Raw genomic sequence first — 26269 nt, forward strand, 5'->3', positions numbered from 1 at the left:
ATTCATAAGACAAGGAGTAAACTCTAATACAAACTACATACTTTAGTCAATAGTAATGTACCAATATTGACTCATCAACTATAACAAATGTACCACACTATTGCAAGATGTTAAAAATCGGGGAAATTGGGGTAGAGGCTGAGGATGACGTGTGAATGCTTATTCACTTCTTTCTACAAACCTAAAATTGCTTTTAAAGAGTCAATAAAAATTAAAACAAGGCAGGGTTTTCATGCAATGGAAAAAAACACACAACTTTAGTAAGTGACTCATAATTATGCTTATGCCACTTTGCTAGATTACACTTCATTAATAAATATAGTTTCATTCTTTATGTTATAAAGCAGAATAAAGTCAGATATCTAGAGAAATTGATTTTAATGATTAGAGTAAAAGCATTTTCACCTCCAACGTCAGAATGAGTTCTTCAGAATCAGTCCATTTTATAGTTAAATCAATCATTGATTTTAAAAAAATATTGAGAAAAACTTTAACTTCACTTTTTCCATCAAACTCAATGTCATGACAGCATTGTCATTTCAATCTAGGATTAAAACCTATTTCTGGACCCAGTGGACTTACTGTGATAGATTCTGAAAATGTCAGACGTTAAAGTCCAGTCTTTGATCTGCTGTCCTCTGCAGTTATCAAAAGGTCAGTTTATCCTGCTTCTTTTCTCTCTTTTTCATATATCTTGCACTTCAGCTTAATATTAGTATTAAGCTAAATTTCTTATTTTATTTTGATTGATAAAGGAAAACAGATTGTTTCAATACAGTTACTGAGAATAAGCAGCAAAACGTACTTATAAAGTACACAAGAGAGCTATAAGATAAAAAATTTGTTCAAAAAAAGATTTGGAAATTTTTATTGCATGAATGTTCAAATGGAAAGGAAAACTTTCTGGATTCTTTTTCCACCACACAGGAGTAGCAGCACTAAAGTAGTGAATAATGTCCGTTCAATTGGTAGTTTTCATGTATTTCTGATATCAGAAATGGACTGTTAGTAACTAGTTTTAAAAGCAGAGCATTTTTGTGCATGGCATTCCCCTGAATTCCAAAGCCCAAACTTAACTTAGGCTAATTTCTCTCTGCTGGGAGCCCCATTAATTTCTCATAGATAACATTTCATATATATGCGGCATTCTGATGATGTAAAGGAATTCACACCTTATGGGCCTACAAGCCAAATTTAATCAATGGCTTGCTTCATATGGCTGAGAGCTAAAAATTGTTTTGGCATTTTGGAAGTGTTTAAAGAAGGAGAAGGAAGGGGAGAAGAAGAATGAGTAGATGAAGGAGAGACAGAGACTACATATGGCCAGCAAAGCCTATAATATTTACTGTCTAGTTCTTTACACAAAGAACTTTTCCAATCTTGAACAAAACACACACATTTTCGTTATGCCAAAAAAGGACTACAATAAGTCTTCACTTAACATCATTGACAGGTGCTTGAAAACTGGTCATAGGTATATATATTTATGGTCACGTGATGTTTTGATACACGCATACGGAGGGATAAATTGGGGATGGTTAATTGGTACAAAAATACAGTCAGCGAAACCCATTTTACCATAGGTTGACATCAAAAGAGTTAAGCTTCTATGGCTTTTGGTAACTAAAACGTCAACAAACTTGTAAATAAAGATCAAAACACTTCTAATATTAAATGCTGAAATAAATTTCAGCTATTCATACGTTTAAGATTAATAAAAGCTAGTAAAATCATTATTTACCTACTTATTTCAGTTTAGGGTTGCAGTTGACCGCAGCCTATCCTGTCAGCTCAGGACGCAATGTGGGAACCAGCCCTGGACAGGGTGCCGTCGCATTGCAGGTGCACTCACACATACCCACAGTTACTCAGACTGGGACCACATAGACACGTCAATCAACCTCACATGCACAGCCTTGGGAAGTGAGAGGAAACTGGAGCATCCAGAGAATATCAATGCAGACATGGGGAGAATACATAAGCTCTACACAGACAGTGAACCCCAATTGGAATCAATTTGTTTTTTCTCATCAACATCATAATGAAATGACATTGAATGAAACGTCGTTATTCAAAGACCTGTTGTACTCAGTTCTAAACATTTCAGAATTAAGAGATCTACACACATCCTCTTCTATATAATGGAGTGGGTCTCTTAAAATTTCCTGGCAACATACTCTTAGCCTGCCTAGGAAACACTTTAGAATACAACTGCATTATAATAAATTTTCATATTCTATTCATATCTTCATATTTCTCCCTCTACTTATTAAGGTATAGTCTTGTATATGTAATCCTTCAGTTCCTGAACAAGGTGAACATATGATCTCATGATGTGTGTTTTAATTTCTTAACTTTGTTGAGATTTGGGAATGTGAGGATGATGGAAAGGAAAGAAAGGAATTCAGCAGCTATAAAAGAAATCTGACCTTTAATTTTTTTATTGAATTTGTTTCTTGTTTTATTTTTCCTTCCTTTGCACAAATGAGAACTTCTAGTTTTACAAAGGGTACCATCAACTTTAGGACAAAAATTTGTATTTGTGGCATAACACAAGTTGGAGACACAATGATTTAGAGATTGCATATCAATTTTATCAAATAAATGTGATAAAGTAGGTGATATGCACACACACACACACATTTGTAGTGACAAAACCATTGACACAGATACCCAGATGGCACTTAATGTACTTTCAGCCTTAAATTCTTTCTCAAGGACAAGCCATTTGTTTGCAAATGATTTAGCATTCAAAAATGATTAAACACGGGAAAAAATGCATTGCACATAAAGTTCAGATTACAAGTGAATTAAAGTCACACTAATATAACTATAATTTATAATGAATTCAAATGGCTTTCAGAAGGGTCATCTGTGGAAGGTGAAGAGCAATCTGAATTTATTTTTCTGGTAACTGGTCACAGCAATGTTTTCTAGACTAGTGAGTGAGTGCTCATACAGCACCATGTGTGTTCAACAACACATAAAGTTGGATGACAAAATCTACTTTAGTGAGAAGGTAGCTATTTCCAGGGGCACCAATAGTAATGTCAGTTTTCAGTCTTGGGTTTGCTTTTGTTTGTTTACAAGGCGATGAAATGTTTAAGGAAAAAATAAATTCTACCAATCCATGTTGAGTGAACATTTCAATCCTTGTAAAGACCAAAGTCAGCTGCCACCATGCCATGCAAACCTTATAGTACATGACATGTTAAATCGGTAACCTCGAAAGGGACTTCTGAGAAGCTATGAGTAAAAGGCACACACAAAATGCCTCTGAGATGAATTCACAAATGAAATGGAAAAGGATAACTGTGTACATCCAAGAAGAATAGTAATTAACAGAAAACAAGAACACTTCTAAATTGAAAGAATCCCTAAAGTAAAAGAAGACCAAAGAAAAAGAAATAAAGATGAGAAGTGAAATGAGGCGGAAATGGTGAGCGACAAGGAGATACACTGAGAAAAAAAGTAGCTAAAGTTAGTGTGTTATTATTTCAGCAAAATTAAGTATATCAATACTGAGAAATATGACTTGAAATGGATTCAGTACCTCAAGCAGAAACATAAACAAATAACATCTGGGTTTTTCTTTTGATAACCAGTATTTTAAATACAAAAATCTAAAAATTTTATCTTTGTGTAAGAGTTACACATTTATCATACCAATCAATAACAAAAAGGCGCTATAAATACTGTATGGAAATAAATGTCCTAACAGATGTTAACCAGACATCAGTCTTCACCGGTAAGGATTAGATTTGAAGGTGTTTGCAGATAATTAAAACTTGTTTTTATAACATAACTTAGCAGCTAAGTAGTATAATGAAAATGGGATATTCAAATTATAAGATATAAAATATTAAAGATAGAAGAACATGTTTATTTTTTCAATATAAATATTGTTACAGCTCAGAGAAACAGTATGAAATCTCAGGGCTCATGAAAGGCCACATTCTAGAGATAGTGATTGACAGGTATGGTAATTCCCCTACAGCGTGGTGCCTGTTGTCATGGAGTAGCATGTCTCCTACAGGGTACTACCAGCAGGTTCATGTAGGAAGAGCCGATAGTCCATGTGAGAAACCCCGGAAGGCTAAAGATAGAAGGAAATATTTGTGCCACGTTGAAGAGCAAGTTCATCAGGTGAATTGGCATGTGGCTAGGGTACAACTTCCCATACATATATAAATAATGAAACACACAAAAAATTATCAGAAAAGTATTTTATTATTATTAGAGTCACGATTAGCACTCTCCTCATGAGGAGAGTTTTAGGTTTTTTTCTAGCCCTACTCTATACTTTTTAAACACAGTCTCCAAGCTTCAAAATAAAAGTTTCTTATTTTTAATTCAAATCTCAATTAAAATAAAACAAAAACCGAAAATGTAGAAGTTCCTTATTTTGACCATCTATATATCATACACAACAAAAAGACTGATAAAATTCCACTAAACACAACAGCTAGATCCGTATTCCCGTTACTGCTTAAGCCCATTCCAATAAGGATTTTATACCAAATCTGCCCTTGCCAAGGCTACCTGGGGCCTTCATTTTATTATTTGCAATGGACAATTTTAACTTCACATCCATGTTGGCTTCCTTACATCCTAGATGCACATACAGCCAGATTTTTTCCCATCAGATGTGATTTGATCCTCCAAATTCGGAATGCCTTGATGACCTCCTCTTTATCTAAAGATCACTTTAAAAAGCCTGAAGTATTTGGCTCTTCCCTAAATCTTTGGCCAGATGTAATGTCATCCTCCCATTGGCTTTCTTTGTCCAAACTACATTAGCCTTATCTCAGATCTTCAAACAAGTTATATTTCCTGCCTAAGATCTTTCTATGAGTGAGTGAAAGGTGTGACGAAGATAGTTCCTCTTTGCCCCCAAAGGTTTCATTGATCACGCTGATAATGAATTTACTGTTATTTTAATCTCTTACTGTTATACTCAGGCTTAAATTCTCTACCCTACACACTTCAGTTGACATAATTTTAATTTCCACTGTGATGCTTCTCTCTCTTCTGTCAACACTCTCTCCTCACAGGGTTTCATCCAGATCAGGAGTCAGTAACATTTTTGACAAAGAGCCAGATAGTAAATATTGCAGGCTTTGTGTTGCCAAGAGGCAAATTTATGGAACTTTCCCTGCTGAAAAATTTCCCTGTATTTTACATTTTAGACTTATAAATGCCACACGTACTTATAACTCATGAGCCATACAAAAATAGGTGGCAGACCAGATCTGGCTCATGGGCTATAATAGTTTTCCAACCCCTCACCTAGATTCATGACTTTAGGCATGCTCTATAGGCTACGATGATCTAACTCACATCTCTAGCCAAGTCAACTTGTCAGTGCCTACTTGATGTCTCCACTTGGATTCTAACTAGCGTCTTAATTTAAGATTAAAAAATGTAAAATCAATCACACATACGCACCTACCCACACCTCTGTCACTTGCAAACTGCCTCATGTCATCAAGACTTTGCCATATCACTAAAAGTGACCATAATCCCCCATGTCCCTAAATCCAAATACCTTGATATAATTCTTGCTCAGTAAATTCAATCATCTTCAAATCAACTTCCAATCTCAACTGATTTTCTCCAACTTTATTGCTACACTCATAATCCCAACTACCATCATCCTTCAACTGGACAGGTGCAATAGTCAGCTAAATGAACTCCCTTCCTTCACTAGTGTACCCTTCCACAATAGTACACCCTCCTAAGAGCTAACCTCATCGTATCACACATCCATCATACACTTTTCAATGTAGTTAATTTATATTCACATTTTGATATAAGATCTAGATTTGGTCCCTGAGAACACTCATGTAATCTCTCTCCATGCTCTTCCTTCATGGACATTCCAGCCAAACCGGCCTTCTTTTCTTTGTAAGAAACTATCAAGCTCTCTTTTTAAATTACAGAATCTTTATATCTGCCCTTCTTTCTGCTCAGAGCACCCCAGATCTTCAAAGTACCTTCCTCTTTGTCTTCACTCAACTCTCAAATGAAATATTACCTCCTCAGAGAGAAAAATGCTCTGAAATACCTACAGCCAGATCAGTGCCTTCCTCCTTGACAGTTTTACTCAGCCATGTTATCACATGTAATCTTCTTCGTAGTAGTGTACTTTATAGCCCTTCACACCATTGCTTTTTTTAGGTATTTGTATGTCTTCCTCCTCTTTCCCTCCTCACTACAGTATAGCCAATTGTGTCTTTGCCTTCTTCACTGCTATATCCCCTAGTGCCTGGTAGGCTTTCTATAAACAGCCATTTATTGACTTATTGACTACATGTATATGCTAATCCTTTTTACTAATTGTTGTTACACTATAAATTTCTCTTCTCCCTCTCTTCGCTTCCCTCTTCTCATGTCCCTTGATGCTTCCTACTCAATATTAACATGGACATCATTTTGTGTCTTCAGCATTTCTCTTTTCATTATATTATGATAGGTTAATTTTCCTAAGAAAACACTATTTTGACAAAAGCAAAGCATTAAAGTAAAGCAGCATAGGATCAATTTTTTCCTATTGAAAAGGAAACACCATCTTTCCGAGAAGACAATTCCACCAGGAAACAAAACAAACACACACATTTCCGGTAAGTCCTAGTTCCCAAGACTTGAAGCCAGTATGTTTTTCCACTTTCAAGTATCCTTGACTGTAGAGATAAAAGGTATCCACTTAGAGATATTAACTCATTACCACTGCCTAAATTTGGTTTCCAGAAACACAACTTAATATGACATCAATGGATGTGATAATCATTTGAAAGTAGCTTTATCAAAATCATCCAACAGAACAAGTTACTTTCCTAATTAGCATCCTCGGTTAAATACCTAAATCTGATGAATAATAAGTTATGCATTATGCTAAATTGCATTGGCTCACTATCTTAGAATGCTTTCAAACTAATTAAAAATGAGATATTCAGTGATGAGAAACATAAAAACATAAAAACCTATTTCAATCAGTTTAAATTAGAATTTAACATTTCTTCAATATGCTCTTTTGTAGTCAATTGCAAGAGTAATAAAGCAAAATTATTGAGTCTATAATAGTGACCGTTCAAAATTCATAGTGAATTATTAAAAAGAAAACTAAGGTCCCTGCCAACTTTCCACCTCACTTCAAAGCATAGCCAAGGTCATTACAACAGCAAGTAAAAGACTCCACACAATTCCCACTTCTTCGCCTCTATTCTGTTACTTCTGGAATCTTCTACTACTCCAAATTGTGTGTTTGCTCCAGACTCAGCAGTTCTCACCACCTTGTTCTTCCAATTGCCATCTTCTCTGTGCGGCCTTTCTTGACTACCCAGTTAAAAATTATCCTATCAAAATTATCTGATCCCCATCCAGGATTACTTTTCACCATCTAACTTATGATACTTTGCATATTTATGTGGCTCATTGTCTGTTATCTGTCTCCCTAAGTTAGAATGCGAGCTTCATGATGGCAGAGTTTTGGTCAATTTCCTTCACTCAATAATTCCTGACCCAAAGTAAACCCTTCATAAGTATTTTTTGAATATACTAATATATAGTCCGAATTATCAAGGAACTTATAAATAAATAAAGACACAACCCAGCATATAGTGCAGCTTGAGAAATATTGATAGTGTGGTACAGGAGGAGGTATGTAAACTATGAGAAGCAACAGTTAAATAAGAAGCAATCCAGAAAGACACACAGTGTGGGTGACATCTGAGTTAAAGGACAGAAGGTAAGAAGATAACCAGATGGAGAAAAGAGAGGAAGATCTTACAAACAAGCATCAGAAGTTACCATAAGAAAAGCAAGTACAAAATCATCAGAAGAAAAACAATTGCATCCCAGTTATTACCACAAACATAATTAACTATGAAAACCCAGAACAGTTCATGCTTTGATAATGCTAAAGTTGATACGTAGATTAAGATGTGATATAACAATCTGCAAATCTTAGTTTTCAGAAAACCTTTTTAGGCAAGATATGATGATTTAAGGAAGAAAAGTTGCTGATGGATGAGGCATGTTGTCCCTTAAAGACAAACACTATGAAGACTGCGTACAGCCTTTATAATGGAAAGGTGCCACGTTTTTTCTTTTTTAAGTCCTTGGAATCTCAGTTGGCAACTTTGAAATTCATGTGTAATTCATGAGTTTTTTAAAAGAAATGTAATAAGTAACACAAGTGATTCTAGAGCTTGTCTTTAGGCTGAGGTAGATATTGGCATTATAAATTGAAGTGCTAGAAAGGAACGATAAGAATTAAGAATAAGCAGTAATTTCTGCCAAGATCTGTGGCACCCAGTCTCACACATAAGGCTTTTTGGAATCTCTTGGTTTCCAAGGTTCAGGCTCTCATACTTTAGTTTGTACATAAAGGACTTAAGTTATTCTTAAAGCACAGTTTTAGCACTTCACACCAGGAGATGGTTATGAGACTGATCACAGGATAAAGTGAAATAGGATGTGTGCCTACTTGTAGAAGGAACCTCGTTCCTTTTGCCATTCTATTCCTACTTTTCTGGCAGGAAAGTCCTAGAAAAAATTTCATATACAGATTAATTTTAAACAATTTACATTATATTTTACTATTATTAGCTTCTAGAATATCTTAGCTTAGGCTGGCCCTGGTGGCTCACACTTGAAATCCCAGCATTTTGGGAGGCTGAATTGGGCGGATCAACTGAAGTCAGGAGTTTGAGACTAGCCTAGCCAACATGGTCAAACCTAGTCTCTACTAAAAATCCAAAAATTAGCCGGGTGTGGTGATGCGTACCTGTAATCCCAGCTACGCAGGAGGCTGAGGCAGGAGAACCATTGAGCCTGGGAGGTGGAGGCCGCAGTGAGCCAAGATTGTGTCACTGCACTCCAGCCTGGGCAACAGAGCAAGACTCTGTCTCACAAAAACAAAAAACAAACAAACAAAAAAAGAGTATCTTAGCTTATATATTTCTCCCATCTGATCCTACCACTTTACTTCTTTTTTCCTGTTTGTACCAATTATTTCTATTCCTCTTTACATATAGGCAGAAAGATAAGACTAAAATGTGTCATAGACAATGACATCTAGTAAATTGACATATTCTTCATGTTTAATTCCACAACAGATTTCAAATACAACCAAAATCTCCAAATAAAATCTTAATTCTAAATTGAGTGCTTGTACAGTCTTCAAATATGTTCAAATAGAACATCAAAGCTCAATAAAAATAGTTATATCACTTGGGATGGTGTTTAAAATATTTTTTCCTAAATAAATTCAGCTTCAGAGGATGAGAAAACCTTCGTTAGGAGATGTTTTAAAGAACAAATTAAGTTAAATGTGAAGGAAATCATACTTTATTTTGTTGAATAGTAAGATTTTTTTGTTGCTATTGTGAATTAATGCCATCCAAATATTGATTCAATTTAGTAAATGAAAAAAGTCTAAATTATCAACTTCTTTCCTTATAAAAATGAAATATGCTATAACTTGCATTTTTTCCATGGCAATGACCCTGATGATCAGTGAGGTTAAAACCTAAAAACATTTAAAATCATCTAATCTAAATTATAAAAAATAAATCCCTTTCTTCAGAAAAAATAATTTTTTAAGGAAGCACTCAAAAACCAATCTCTACTAGTAGATATACAGCATACACATCTCTTACTATCTCCCATGCAGACTGCATAAAAAGGCTTGCTGGCTACTTTTAAGAAAACAACATTCAGATGTCCGGAACGTATCTGAAATGCATGATTAATCTACACAGATAATTTTCTCAAGAAACCAAATTTTGAAGACAAGTAATTCAAAAGTCTATTGTCTATAAAGTAAATCCGCTGGTATTCTTAAACTGCTGTAATCCTTTCTCTGTTTACCTTATAGTGTGCACCTCTCAAGCTATGGGAATGCATGTCTTCTCTAAGAATAGCTGACTTCTTTTGTAGGAAAAAGCTGTTGGAAATGACTGTTAGGATTTCAAATGTTTGGGAGTGTGTATTCATGTGGGTTTTACGTGTTGAATATTTGCATTTATAATTTTAAGATGCTTAAATCAAAAACTAAAATGACCTATGCAACATAATTCTGCCATAGGATAAATTAAATTCAATTAAATGTTCCCATACAAATTATTATCTACCACAATGTAAAAATATTTATATATCACAAAGATGTAAGAAACACTGACTTCTATTATACAGCAGAGTTCAATTTCACTACTACTTAGCTTGATGATATTTTAAGGTCATGTCTCTTGGAATACACATTCAATATTCATTGCCAAGTGTCTGAGCTCACCTCTCTTGAAGCAATATTCAATTATCAAAGGAAAATAATTTACCAAGCAACCTCACAAAACACAAACTCTAGGTAGCATCAAGGTTTTTCAAAGTGATTATTCCTTACTGGTCGAGATCCTAAGATATTAAAACTCATAGATCACATGATCTGAGATTTTCTAATTGAAAAGCTGTAGCTGTAAACCTTTCATTCAAAGTCGGATACTACCTTCAGCTGTCAAAAGAATTATGCAATCACTTAAACTTCTGGAATGAAAGAGAAAATGAAGGGAACAATAAAAGTAACTGAAATGCACTGAGAAATGAACATAAGGAACCAAATGGAGGCAAAGACAGAGAGAGAGAGAGAGAGGGCTGTTTATCTAACCTTCCCTTCTTGAGTGGGTTTTCTCTGATATCTCTAGAGAACAACTGGATGGGTAACAATGAAATACAAAACACAAGATATTGTCTTCCTATAATTACTTGTAATGATTCCAGGATGGCATAATTTGAGAACCTGCTAAATAGGACAACAAAGTGATCTGCTTTTCCAAAATTTTGCCCCTTACCTTATATATTATTTCATGGTGAAGATCAATAAAACTGAAAATTGGAATTGCCAGATATTATCAGATTTTATTTTTTGAATGCTTAACAGCTGACCCAAAATCTGGTCATAAAAATGGAAGTTAAATTAAATTGTCCTCAAAATTTAAGTTTGCTACATTTGTAAGAACCACTTGCTTCTTCAAAATCTCAAACTTTCTCATATCTAGCAGCAAATTGAAATTAGGAATTTAAGCATGTAAATTCATCATGGAAACCAAATTGATTAAAATTTTCTGTGTATTCATGATAATGTTTAAAATTTTTGCTACATTTAAACCCTAAGTTAGTTACAAAAACCCTAAAATTATGCTTGTTTAAAAACTTGGGCTAACTTGCTTTTGAAAACATACTGACATATTCGTTCCATTCTTCTTATAATTATTTTTTTGTCACTCCCAAGCAGCACACCATTGTATATATCCCCAAAACGGCACTTCTTTGTTAAAGCCATTAGGACAGAAATATTTTTGAGCCAGATGCAATGGCTCATGCCTGTAATGTCAGTACTTTGGGAGGCCTAGGTTAGAGGACTGCTTGAGGATAGGAGTTTGTGACCTGCCTGGGCAACATAGCAAGACCCAGTCTTTACAAATGAAATGAAAATAAAATATAAAATAAACTGGCTGGACAAAGTAGTGCACACCTGTGGTCATAGCTACCAGGAGGCTGAGATGAGAGGACCATATGAACCCAGGAGTTTGGGGCTGAGAATGAGCTATGACTGCACCACTGCACTTCAGCCAGAACTATGGGTTGGTGAGTTAGAAATAAGTTCTCAGTTCTGAATATAATAACTGCTCCTGGCACTCCCCAGAATGAGCTGGGTTTTCTTTTGCCTCTCTATAGTCCCTCTTCCTCAGGAAATACCCCCATGGTTCTGCCCGCTGTGCTATTAATTACACCAATGCTTATTATATGTCAGTTCAGTTTTATCTAGATTCTCCCAAAGTCAGTGCTGAACTTAGTTGTTTGAAAATGTATATATTGTAATAGTTACCAAAAAGACCAAATACAGCTAGATATTTATGCTATTTGTTTTATTTCCATCGTAGGTATATTTCCTTTTAAAATTCATATATATCTTTCTCTAAGGATTGTCTCCGTTTTCAGATGTTAAGCACTTTCTCATGCACACACCACCTAAGCAGCAAAGACAGAGTCCACGTCAGGGAATGTCACATTCAGGATAAGTACCTATTATTCTGTAACTCAGAAGTAGGAAAATGGATGTCCTCAAGCAGATGCTTTTCTTGACAGATACAAAAATTTGACAAGGATCACTGACTGACTTCCAACCCACCATTCATCACTTTTATCTTATTTTGACCCTAAGGGTCCCAGAGGGATAATGACACTACATTCCTATTTAGAATTCAGATTTCAGATTGCATTTCTTATATCATTGTTTATAAGTAGTGGTTGCACACAGTCGCGATAATACTATGACATTAATCTACATTCCTCGTTAAATCGATTTTTGTCTTCCGTTTTTGAGCTTAGCTACAATTTCTCACACGGTTTCTCTAGGAAGATTCCCCAATGACTGAAACATTTAGAACATGGTCCATTCACAAATACGACACTGGGATTCCCCAATGACTGAAACATTTAGAACATGGTCCATTCATAAATACGACACTGGGATTCCCCAATGACTGAAACATTTAGAACATGGTCCATTCATAAATACGACACTGGGATTCCCCAATGACTGAAACATTTTGAACATGGTCCATTCATAAATACGACACTGGGATTCCCCAATGACTGAAACATTTAGAACATGGTCCATTCATAAATATGACACTGGGATTCCCCAATGACTGAAACATTTAGAACATGGTCCATTCATAAATATGGCTTTAGGATTCCCCAATGACTGAAACATTTAGAACATGGTCCATTCATAAATATGGCTTTAGGATTCCCCAATGACTGAAACATTTAGAACATGGTCCATTCATAAATATGACATTGGGATTCCCCAATGATTGAAAAATTTAGAACATGGTCTATTCATAAATGTGAAGAGCTTGTGTAGAAAGTATAATTTACTTATCCTATTATGCTTAAGAAATTATGTGAAATAATGTGAAAATAATCTTAAAACATTTGCTTGCATATTTGCTGCAAGAGTCATACTTCATTGATACTTAATCATAATCTTGGACATGGTGGGTCCCAATAACCAATATTTAATGCAAGTCTGTAAACTTAATAGAGAGAAAACCTTATTTATAAATTTTCATGTGTTCTTTTCTTGACAATAAGGAGCTGTGAGATTTGTATTTTAAAAGATACTTAGTAATAAAAACTTTAATTTTTAAAACTTTTATTTTTAAATTCTGCTTAATTGCATAAAAGTTAAAAGGTAATATTTAATATTTAATGAGGCTTATTGAGCTAGATGATGATATGCAGCTTGGGTTATACTTGCAATTATAAGATTTGCTCATTATACCTAAGCAATCTCCTTCACTCAATCTAGCTACCACTAAGGAAGCAAAATTCCCTGAATCATAATATCAAAGCATTCCATTATGTTTTCTATTAAGTTGTTTTGTTCTTTGAATCATTGTCTATTTTAATTTATCCTTTTAGAAAGAAAACAAATTACTTAACTTGCATTTCCCACTAGAAGCTTCACTACAGCTAGACTTGGAATTGATTTCAGGCCATTTTTTAATAAATGATGGTCCCTAGTGAAAGACAGAATACTTGAGCCATCAATATTGAGTAAATAAAAGGGTTTGGGTAAATAAGAGAGAAGATACCTATTTTTCTCAAATATTTTAAATATCTAATAACCTATTCCTCATCTAAAACAAGCCACAATTACTGGAAATGATGGTCAGAGGAAGGTATTAGCAACCCTGTGTAATACTACATGTCATGTTGGATCACTATTACAGAGAAACAGTTGTCATGCTGCATTTTAGTAATTCTACACATCACCAGAGAAATAGACAACTCTTATAGCCACAGAAATCCAACGTAGCTACTGTCTACATATTCTTGTTTTAGACCTTTGGTGAAAAAAACTACTATGTGTATTGAATATATTTTACATTAGTTTTATCACAAAAAAGAAAAATGAGAATTCTATTAGATGCAAATACAAATTCTGAATGACAGGAAAGAAAAATTAAAATCAAAGCTGATCTTAATTAACAAAATGTATTATCTGCTTACATGTATATACAACTGTTCATATACAAAGGCACAGATGCATTTGTGGTTTTGAAAAAATATCTATTTCATTTCAAATCTTCATTGAACAATATTACATATGGCAAGAAAACTGATCTTTTTGAAGGATCTTTTAAGAAGTGTTAAACTTTATTAGATACTCCAAACTAGCAAAGCTCAACTTCATCACAATTATATAATAACACTGCACACTTTCAATTTTATCTGGAGAAATATACCTATCCCTTGAAATAACTCTGTAAAATTCCTGCTCACAGATTTCATTTCAAGCCTTGAAAATGCAGAAAATCAATGCTGAATACACTTGCCCCGAAAGGAAAAGAAAATTTCAGGGGTGTCAGGATGTTTTATCACATAAAATACAGAATTGCAATTTGTATCTGAGCAGGCAACACACCTCCAAAAATAATACAATACTTATCACAAAATACATTCACAGATACTAGATTTGGCACAAACCACTCCATACAGCTATTGATGAAATCAGTATTGAAAGCCTTATTCCAAAATCTATGGCCCTTTTCTACTCTCCAACTGACATTTCAGGATGCCACAACATTGCAGCTCCACTCTCTCATTAATTTCCCCTAAATACACTTGGCAGAAGAACGAGAAACGTCACATTTTTCATTTAATTTCTAAAGAACATCACATCCTTTAAGAATAGGTTCTTGAAATTTTAAAATGTAAAACATAAAAACCCTAAAGAGACAAACATCCAAAAACATAAAAACCCTAAAGAGACAAACGTCCAAAAACTTTTCTTCAAAATCACAACAACTTTATGTGCTACATGTTCCTGTAAAATACCACATACACAAACTCATAGGCACACCCACCCACCCAAAACACACACACTCGCATATATATGGCCTCGTAACACCTCACATATATATACATATCATCAATTACAACAGAGAAAAGCCAATTTCAGAAAGATGGCTTCAATTTTGATGCATTTACTCACACCTAATTCTATTTCAATTTAACTGCAGAGATATTACAATACCCTGTAACAAAAACCTGACGGAAGATTGTAACAAATTGCTTAAACATCAAACCAAAGACTAAACATAATTTCATCACAAAGTGAAATTCGCATCCAACTCGCAAAGAATTAGAAAATCCTTGCACTTACCTTGGCCTTGTCCATTCCCCAGATGACCCCAAAACACCACCGTCATCATCAACAGCCCCGGAGCCCACGTCCACATCCTTCTAGTGACACGCTCGTGTCTTCTGGCCATTGCATCTTAAACTCTGCATATTCAGTGGGGTGGATGTGAAAGTACAATAAATTACATTCTTAGAGAAATACACTATGACTCAAATCCCATATCTAATATGCACTGTGCATTTCTGAATTATCCTGCCTACAAGGAGGTACATTTGAAAATCATGCTTCCCTTTAGGGTTGTCATATTGATGATTAATACGAAAGCTCATTCATTTTTAATCTTTAAGCATTCATCTGAATTCCATTTTTAATATCATTTTCCAAAACAGGCCACTTAACCTGTGAATGTTAAAAAGTACTCCCGATATACATATTGGAGTTCAGTCAAGCAAAAGCATGGTGTATGGACACTACTTAAGTATAACTTGATATTTAGGCAAATTGATGAATTTAACATACCATATAATCTCTACATATATACAAAAGGACTTTTCAACACATTTATGTAAGTTTTGCATAAATACCCTTGAAAATATTCTCAAGTTTTAAGTGGTATTCTAATTATGTCAGTAATTTTAACTGAATAAAGAGATGCATCATGTGCAAAAACTAATCTTGTTTACTTAAAATTGAGAGTAAAATTCATTATAGAAGGTACAAAACACTTGTAATTTTGATTTCAGATATATGACCCACAGGAACCTTCATATATACAAATATTATACACATATATGACAATGTATATTTGAATGTTCATTTTGAAACTGCTTTTCATACTGATACATGAAAATACTTAAGTGTCCACCAAAGCAAGGTTATTTATTCATACATTTGAATGATATACAGTAGCTCAAAAGAATAAACTTGAGTTGCATGTACTAATATGGATAAGTGTCCAAAATGAATAGTGAAGAAAAACTAGCAAATTTAATAATGATAAGTTCAAAATTATACCTTTCATATGTAAACATGTGCAATAGTTAAAACTATAAATTTTATGTTGCATAAATATATAATACAGTATAATAACGCATAAGAATGAGAAACACCTTCAAGACCAAAGTTAGGAAATTACAAGACTACAATTTAAATGGTTAGTAGGTGGAATTTTAAATCAGAGGTTACTCCTAAATCCCAATTTTTCCACAGTTGACAAAATAACGGAGTTAAGAAAAATAAACTTAATGATTTCCAGAATGAATGCTTTATTCAAAATGCTACGTAATTACAATTCTAATAAACTTGCAAGGGAATCCAGTCACCCAGAAATTTTTTATGCCTTTCTCCTACATCACGAAAGGGGAAGATTTAATTACCAACTTTGCATTACTTAACGTCAGACTCATAGTATCAGAGCTAAAGAGAAATTGAAGAAACACCTAACTCAACCTCTCCATTTTAAATGACCAAATGAGTTGAGAAGGTTACAATGACATTTCTAAGTTCATATGTAAAAACAGAATTTTGATGACAATGACAGTTTAAGTACTAATAAACACTCCTGGAAAAGTTACTGTAATCCAGGTTATTTTACTGTGATAAATGCCTTACATTCTTTACTCAATTCAGTTTTCACAGAAATCCTATGAACAAAGCACTTCCAAAATTTACCACTTCACAGCTAAGAAAACAAGGCTTAGAGAAATGCTACACGATCCCCTAGTCATGAGGTTAGTAGGTACCACTGTGGAGACTGAGGCAAAACAGGACGATTTCAAAGCCTATGCTCTGAACAAGTAAACACTAAGCAGGAATTTAGTTCTAGATCTCCCAGTTGTAGTCCAATAATCAGCCAAAACATGATGCTGAGAAGAGGGGAAAGAAAGATGTCTTGTATGTGGAGCCTCATGTATTTGATCCCAAATACATCTTCATATTGAAAATCATTAGAGCACAAGGCAATAGAATTATTAGTTTGTTTCTAAAATCATCAACCTTTCCCAAGTTGAACATACAAATATATTTTATCATATATATACTATATGTGTGTATAGCGTGTGTTTATCTAAGTATTCCTGTGGTTTATATATCTGGATTTGGAATTACAAGTGTTTTGTGATTTATTATTTATTTATTATTATACTTTGAGTTTTGGGGTACATGTGCACAACGTGCAGGTTTCTTACATATGTATCCATGTGCCATGTTGGTGTGCTGCACCCATTAACTCGTCATTTAGCATTAGGTGTATCTCCTAATGCTGTCCCTGCCCCCTCCCCCCACCCCACAACAGTCCCCAGAGTGTGATGTTCCCCTTCCTGTGTCCACGTGTTCTCATTGTCTCCCTCTGTTGCTCTGGCTGGAGTCAGTGGTGTGATCATAGCTCACTGCAGACTCCAAGTCCTAGGCTCAAGCGATACTTTTGCCTCAGCCTCTCAAGTAGCTCGGACTACAGGCACGCACCACCATCCCTGGCTAATTGTTTTACAGAGATGGGTCCCACCGTGTTGCTTGACTGGTCTCAGCCGCCTTAGGTCAAGGGATCCTCCCACCTAGACTTCCGAAAGCACTGAGATTACAGGTGTCAGCCACCGTGCGTTTTTTGATTTCTTCAATTAATTTTACTTATACACTTGATTACACAAGATTAATTTTGTGTACATAATGAATCTCTTTTGAGGTTTAAGTTACTGATTAATTAGAGTACCACTTAACAAGCGTGTCATCCCAGCACTTTGGGAGGCTGAGGTGGGCGGCTCACCTGAGGTCAGGCATGAGCCACCATGCCCGGCTTACAGACATTCTTTTCACTCCTGCTTGCAGATCTCTGTTCCCTTCTAATTCCAGTGGAACCACTTTCACTTAGTATCAAAATATCCAGATCCACTCATCAAAGTGTAAATAATCCTTCAGTAAATTACATTTGCAAATCTATTTTTATGTAATATTTCCTTAACTTCTTCTTACCTACATCCAGTAGTCATTTTACAAGGCAGAATTTTTTTCTATTTTATATAGAACTGAGGCAGTATTTGAAAAAAATCTCAAAACACTCTTCAGAAAGGACTGGCATCTAAAACACCAGTTCCAATATATGTTTTAGTAACATTTTAAAGGACAGATGGTTTTCGAAAAGTTATTATAATTTAAAAAAATGTAACCTTCCTCTCTGAGTTCATGTTTGTGGAAAACTAATATTTCATAAATGCCAAGTTACTATGATGTATTATCTAAATGCTGCCCCTGCCATTCTATAAATAGAAAAATCATAACCTTCTAACTAACTTTGGTATTAGACAACAACTGTGCTGATGAAAAGTAAAATCAATTCATTTAAAAAAAATTTTCCATGAAAAAAAAACAAGTAACTTGTAAGCAGTATCTTAGATGAACCAAAAAATAAAGTAACATTAACCAGAAAGACATGCCATGGACTTCTCTAATCTTTTTTTGGAACACCCTTTTCATGCATATGAAAATAAAAATTAAATATAAAATACCTACTTTATGTATGTACTTTTACTTGTGTCTATTGTTCTTTAAGGATTAAAATAACTCTTTTGAGAAGTGTCTGTTCATGTCCTCTGTCCACTTTTTGATGGGGTTGTTTTTTTCTTGTAAATTTGTTTGAGTTCATTGTAGATTCTGGATATTAGCCCTTTGTCAGATGAGTAGGTTGCAAAAATTTTCTCCCATTGTGTAGGTTGCCTGTTCACTCTGATGATAGTTTCTTTTGCTGTGCAGAAGCTCTTTAGTTTAATGAGATCCCATTTGTCGATTTTGGCTTTTGTTGCCATTGCTTTTGGTGTTTTAGACATGAAGTCCTTGCCCACGCCTATGTCCTGAATGGTATTGCCTAGGTTTTTTTATTATACTTTAGGGTTTTAGGGTACATGTGCACAATGTGCAGGTTTGTTACATATGTATCCATGTGCCATGTTGATTTCCTGCACCCATTAATTCGTCCTTTAGCATTAGGTGTATCTCCTAATGCTGTCCCTCCCCCCTCCCCCCACCCCACAACAGTCCCCAGAGCGTGAAGTTCCCCTTCCTGTGTCCATGAGTTCTCATTGTTCAATTCCCACCTATGAGTGAGAACATGCGGTGTTTGGTTTTTTGTCCTTGCGATAGTTTACTGAGAATGATGTTTTCCAGTTTCATCCATGTCCCTACAAAGGACACGAACTCATCATTTTTTATGGCTGCATAGTATTCCATGGTGTATATGTGCCACATTTTCTTAATCCAGTCTATCGTTGTTGGACATTTGGGTTGGTTCCAACTCTTTGCTATTGTGAATAGTGCCGCAATAAACATACGTGTGCATGTGTCTTTATAGCAGCATGATTTATAGTCCTTTGGGTATATACCCAGTAATGGGATGGCTGGGTCAAATGGTATTTCTAGTTCGAGATCCCTGAGGAATCGCCACACTGACTTCCACAATGGTTGAACTAGTTTACAGTCCCACCAACAGTGTAAAAGTGTTCCTATTTCTCCACATCCTCTCCAGCACCTGTTGTTTCCTGATTTTTTAATTATGGCCATTCTAACTGGTGTGAGATGGTATCTCACTGTGGTTTTGATTTGCATTTCTCTGATGGCCAGTGATGAGGAGCATTTCTTCATGTGTTTTTTGGCTGCATAAATGTCTTCTTTTGAGAAGTGTCTGTTCATGTCCTCTGCCCACTTGTTGATGGGGTTGTTTGTTTTTTTCTTGTAAATTTGTTTGAGTTCATTGTAGATTCTGGATATTAGCCCTTTGTCAGATGAGTAGGTTGCAAAAATTTTCTCCCATTGTGTAGGTTGCCTGTTCACTCTGATGATAGTTTCTTTTGCTGTGCAGAAGCTCTTTAGTTTAATGAGATCCCATTTGTCGATTTTGGCTTTTGTTGCCATTGCTTTTGGTGTTTTAGACATGAAGTCCTTGCCCACGCCTATGTCCTGAATGGTATTGCCTAGGTTTTCTTGTAGGATTTTAATGGTTTTAGGTCTAACATATAAGTCTTTAATCCATCTTGAATTAATTTTTGTATAAGGTGTAAGGAAGGGATCCAGTTGCAGCTTTCTACATATGGCTAGCCAGTTTTCCCAGCACCATTTATTAAATAGGGAAGCCTTTCCCCATTTCTTGTTTTTGTCAGGTTTGTCAAAGATCAGATAGTTGTAGCTATGCGGCAGCATTTCTGAGGGCTCTGTTCTGTTCCATTGATCTATGTCTCTGTTGTGGTACCAGTACCATGCTGTTTTGGTTACTGTAGCCTTGTAGTATAGTTTAAAGTCAGGTAGCGTGATGCCTCCAGCTTTGTTCTTTTGGCTTAGGATTGACTTGGCGATGCGGGCTCTTTTTTGGTTCCATATGAACTTTAAAGTAGTTTTTTCCAATTCTGTGAAGAAAGTCATTGGTAGCTTGATGGGGATGGCATTGAATCTATAAATTACCTTGGGCAGTATGGCCATTTTCACGATATTGATTCTTCCAACCCATGAGCATGGAATGTTCTTCCATTTGTTTGTATCCTCTTTTATTTCATTGAGCAGTGGTTTGTAGTTCTCCTTGAAGAGGTCCTTCACATCCCTTGTAAGTTGGATTCCTAGGTATTTTATTCACTTTGAAGCAATTGTGAATGGGAGTTCACTCATGATTTGGCTCTCTGTTTGTCTGTTATTGGTGTACAAGAAGACATTTATGCAGCCAAAAAACACATGAAGAATCACTGGCCATCAGAGAAATGCAAATCAAAATCACAGTGAGATACCATCTCACACCAGTTAGAATGGCCATCATTAAAAAATCAGGAAACAACAGGTGCTGGAGAGGATGTGGAGAAATAGGAACACTTTTACACTGTTGATGGGACTGTAAACTAGTTCAACCATTGTGGAAGTCAGTGTGGCGATTCCTCAGGGATCTAGAACTAGAAATACCATTTGACCCAGCCATCCCATTACTGGGTATATACCCAAAGGGCTATAAATCATGCTGCTATAAAGACATATGCACACGTATGTTTATTGAGGCACTATTCACAATAGCAAAGAGTTGGAACCAACCCAAATGTCCAACAACGATAGACTGGATTAAGAAAATGTGGCACATATACACCATGGAATACTATGCAGCCATAAAAAATGATGAGTTCGTGTCCTTTGTAGGGACATGGATGAAACTGGAAAACATCATTCTCAGTAAACTATCGCAAGGACAAAAAACCAAACATCGCATGTTCTCACTCATAGGTGTGAATTGAACAATGAGAACTCATGGACACAGGAAGGGGAACATCACACTCCGGGGACTGTTGTGGGGTGGGGGGCGGGGGGAGGGACAGCATTAGGAGATACACCTAATGCTAAATGACGAGTTAATGGGTGCAGGAAATCAACATGGCACATGGATACATATGTAACAAACCTGCACATTGTGCACATGTACCCTAAAACCCTAAAGTATAATAAAAAAAAAAAAAGATTAAAATAACTCCTAAAGCCTGGATAGCTGAGCCCATTGTGCTCTCCTGCCCATAAGATAGATTGGATGTGCAGTGAAAGAGGTAAAACTTAGGCTTTCAGATTAGTTATGACGATGGAAACACAATTCTATTCAATAGTGTTCATCTTGGTCTTTCAAATGTTTAAGGTCACAAGGCAAAAGAGAACAGACTTTAAGAATGTTCTTGTATTACTTCTCGTCTTACCCAATAGCTAGATTAGTTCAATTAGGCCAGTGTTTTGGAGTAAACAGCATTGCGAAATGTGTCGTGAAGTCCGGAGGCTCCACCACCCACCTCCAGGTAGTTGTTCTGTCCGATGGAGCCTAGAGTAATACCTTAGGAGATGTATTACATCTACAGGTACCAACCAGGAAGGGTAGTCTTGAATTAAAGGGCTTTAGAACACGTTATAAGAGCAAATCGAAGCTTCCAGGAATTAGAACCACTTCAATCACAGAGCGTCTCTGGGTTCTATCTATGGCCAGCATCAAGTATCTGTCTGCCCTCCCCGAATGCTTTCTCTCATCATGTGGATCTTCTGGATAGTCTTATTCTTCCCCAGCCAGCCAACTTGATCAACAAGCCTAGGTATATTAGGTATGTATAAAGTTGGTTCTTAAATAAAGTCCATTTCTGTATCTAGGTAAGTAATGTCTTCAGACTTACAATTTTATTGATATCTAGAAAGAGTGACTCTAGTTAGCTTCTAGTGTCAGTTTTTCTAGCAGCTTCTTTAAAAAAAAAATCCTCTCTGGAACAAAGCTTCCTTGCAAGTATTGCTGTTGGCAATAGTCCTCTTTACTGAAATGCTTATCCGGTGAAACTTGCGCTGTGCCAGGGAGCCTGCAGGTTGATGGTCCTTTTGTTCAACTTCTCCATTATAAAGCAACCTCTCTGATCACCCTTTTAAAACTAAAGACCAAAGAATCAAATGAGATCAGGAAGGGACCAGAGCTCACAGGTCATCAACTCCTCTTCTTAGGATATTATAGCACACAGTCTAAGCCCGAAAAACACGGCAGAACTCATTACAGCTCTCGAGTTCCAGTTATTAACATTGATTTTTTCAATGGAAAATTTTCATTAGAAGCTATCACAGGACTCACATTCAGTAATAACTTAGATTAGGATACATACTGGAGCCTTTGTCCTTAGAGTAGATGCCACTGAGTCACTATTAAAAGGAGTCTTTTTGACCTTAGTAAACTCTCACAGGGCTTATCTCAGTCTAAACTGTAACTGGCCTTTACTAGTGATGTCATGTGTAATTCAAATTAATATTGTAATGTATATAAATTGTATATATAGGTATAACACATGCATGTATTTACAATTATTTATTTTATTTTATTTTTTAATAAGATAAAACTTAGAGGTTAAAATATGACTCTAGGCCATTGTGCTTTAGAATGAAGAGCACAGACATGGGTTGGAAATGTAAATTTTGACCCAATTTAATTTCTGTGACAAATTCATTAATGTCTTCAAGGTTCAGGCTCTATGTATGAGACAAATGAAAACAGCTCTAAGATTCCTGAAAACCCTAAAGTATTAAAATTCCACTCTGCCATTAGTTCAGATAAATCATTTGCCAATTTGCCCCACAAGAACCAGGCATCTTTAAATGGTAACATAACATGCACTTCTCTCCCCCAAAGTGTGGTGCATAAACGTTCTGCTTCTCAATAACACAGGATGCCTGCCAAAATGTGCTGTCAGGGGTACTAGTAAGGAAATGTTGTATCAAAACTTCTGCAGATGTGGCCCTGAAATACACATTGTAATAAATCCTCCAGGCCTCTCAAGTTAGGAATAACTGGTTTATAAAATTGTACTTACTTAAAAATTATAGATAAACAGATTTCACTGTAACCCACTTTTTCTGATCTGAATGAAATAAGGCTCTATATTCAGACTGACTTTTCAGTGAAAAACAACTTAAAATAGTGACAAATCATCTATAAGTTTAAATGAATATAACTAGGAGACCTGAAAACTCAGGTTTAGCAGTCATCTTCCAACAGTTTGAGAGCCCACAGGAGCCACAGAGCCCTCATGTCTCTGCAGAGAAGCAGGCTGATTCTTCCCCCTAAACACCATGCAATTCTTGAAGTGAGTGAAAGCATTCCTGCTCACACTAATACCCTCTCAAGTGAACTCAAAGTTAAGCCATCTCCAGCCAGACCAGATACCCTGGCCCATATCTCATTCATTAATATATGTTGAGAAGCCTTTGTTTCTTGGAAACTACATGAAGTGAATAGGCTGTGGACTCCACTGGACCTAGTGGTCTATATTTAACCAATTCCCTTCACACATATGTATCAGATGCTCTCTTAGTTACGGAGCTGCAGTGGTCAATAAGAAAGCCACAGTCCTGTACTCCTAGGGTTTCAATTCTGAAGACGAAGACAGGCACAGAAACCCAACTGAGCAAAGAGAAGAGATTATTACAAAATGTGTCCACATGAAAAGTGAAGCAAGGGACTGAATATACAACAAGGGTGTTGGGGCGAACATTAGATATAATCTTAATTCAGATTATATAAGGTTCATATATATAATTTTTATATATAGATGTGTTAATTTGGGCCAGGCGTGGTGGCTTATGCCTGTAATGCCAGCATTTTGGGAGGCCAAGGCGGATGGATCACTTGAGTCCAGGAGTTTGAGACCAGTCTGATCAACATGGCAAAACCCCATCTCTACTAAAAATAAAAAAGTTAGCCGGGTGTAGTGGTGTGCGCTTGTAGTCCCAGCTACTCAGGAGGCTGAGAAAGGAAAACTGCTTGAACCCAGGAGGCAGAGGTTTCAGTGAGCCAAGATTGTGCCACTGCACTCCAGCCTGGGTGACACAGCAAGACCCTGTCTCAAAAGAAAAAGAAAAAAAAGAAATATTAATTTGGATTATACAGATTCTAACCACTTCTTCCAAGTGAGAATATTTAAGCTAAGACCTGAGAATAAAAAGAGTTAGCTCTTCATACAATACAGAAAGATGCGTCTTTTAGGAAAAACCCCCAGTGTTCATGGACCCTAATATATGAACAAGATCTTGGCATGTAGAAGAAACCTGTGAATTGGCTGAAATTAAAAACTGAAAAGTAGGAATCTGGATGAAGTACAGAAGGGAGAAAGACTAATGTGAGACGTGGCTGAAAGAGAAGGATATGTGAAACAGTACAGGTCTTCATTAGTAATGATGAGGAACATAAATCTTAGTCCAAGTACACCAGAAAAGTGGGAGAGTTGGAAACCGAAAGACATGTTAAGAGATCACTTTGGTTTCTCTGTAGCTAACAGGGTGTAGGAGACTAAGAATTCAAGTAGGTTGACTAAGGATGACCTAAGAAAATAAGCGTAGGTAAGAAAATATGTGGCTCTGGCTAGGCTGGGGACATTGGAAATCAAAATAGGTGGAGGAAATTACAGATGTATTTGGAACCAAAATATTTTTTAAATGAATGTTGAATTGGATATTGTCACAATATTGAGGAAGGGCCAAAAATGACTTATAAGCGTCTAGCATGGCTGGCAGTGCCACTTACTGACATGTGGGAAACCAGGACATGTTACCTCTGAATTATTCGAGTGCTATTGTCATGTAAATCATCAACTCCCAGAATAAAGGTCTGGGCCAAACTCTAAGACTGGAACTTATGAGCTGTTTAGTAGTGTTTAGAGCTTAGAGAGAGTATGTGTGTGGAGAGAAAAGAAGAGCAATTAGGACAGAACCCTTAGAAACATCAATATTTAAAATTTGGGAAGAGAAACAGAAACAAATAAATTGTGGGAAAATGAAGCTCAGGGTAGTTGCAAGGGAATGCTAAAAATGAACTATGGCATTTGAGGAGGAAAACGTGGAAACTGAAAGCAAGAGAGTACGGATGGATCTTGAGGGAGCAGCAGCAGCTGTGTCCTAAGGAGAGTCTCAGTGAAAATGAAGGGTTGTAGGAATGAGGACATCTGGGCCAATGAGCTGGCAAGGAGTGATGTCCAGGAGGCAGAATATTTACATCTAGATCCTGGTGGTACATACCCTTGTAGAAAATGTTTCAGATTTGATGACAATAAAGTGGAGGAAAGAAAAAAAGTAATGGAAATAAAGATGTCAAAAAACGGGGAACCGAGGTTTGTACTGGTCCTTTCACGTGAAAGCTGAGCCACTAAAATGATGGCTGAACTTGCCTGAAGATGATATTGAGCAAAAGATCTAAAGCCTTAAATAAATGACAAGAGGCCAGGTGCAGTGGCTAATACCTGTAATCCCAGCACTTTGGGGGGCTGAGGCAGGCAGATCACCTGAGGTCAGGAGTTCGAGACCAGCCTGGCCAACATGGTGAAACCCCGTCTCTACCAAAAATACAAAAATTAGCTGGGTGTGGTGGTATGCACCTGTAATCCCAGTTACTCAGGAAGCTGAGGCAGGAGAATCACTTGAAACTGGGAGGAGGAGGTTGCAGTGAGCCGAGATCACACCATTACACTCCAGCATGGGTGACAGAGCAAGACTCCATCTCAAAAAAAATAAATAAATAAAGACAAGAGTGCCAAGGAGGGA

The sequence above is a fragment of the Symphalangus syndactylus genome, chromosome 7 (genome assembly GCF_028878055.3).
Source record: "Symphalangus syndactylus isolate Jambi chromosome 7, NHGRI_mSymSyn1-v2.1_pri, whole genome shotgun sequence".
Lineage (NCBI taxonomy): Eukaryota > Metazoa > Chordata > Mammalia > Primates > Hylobatidae > Symphalangus > Symphalangus syndactylus.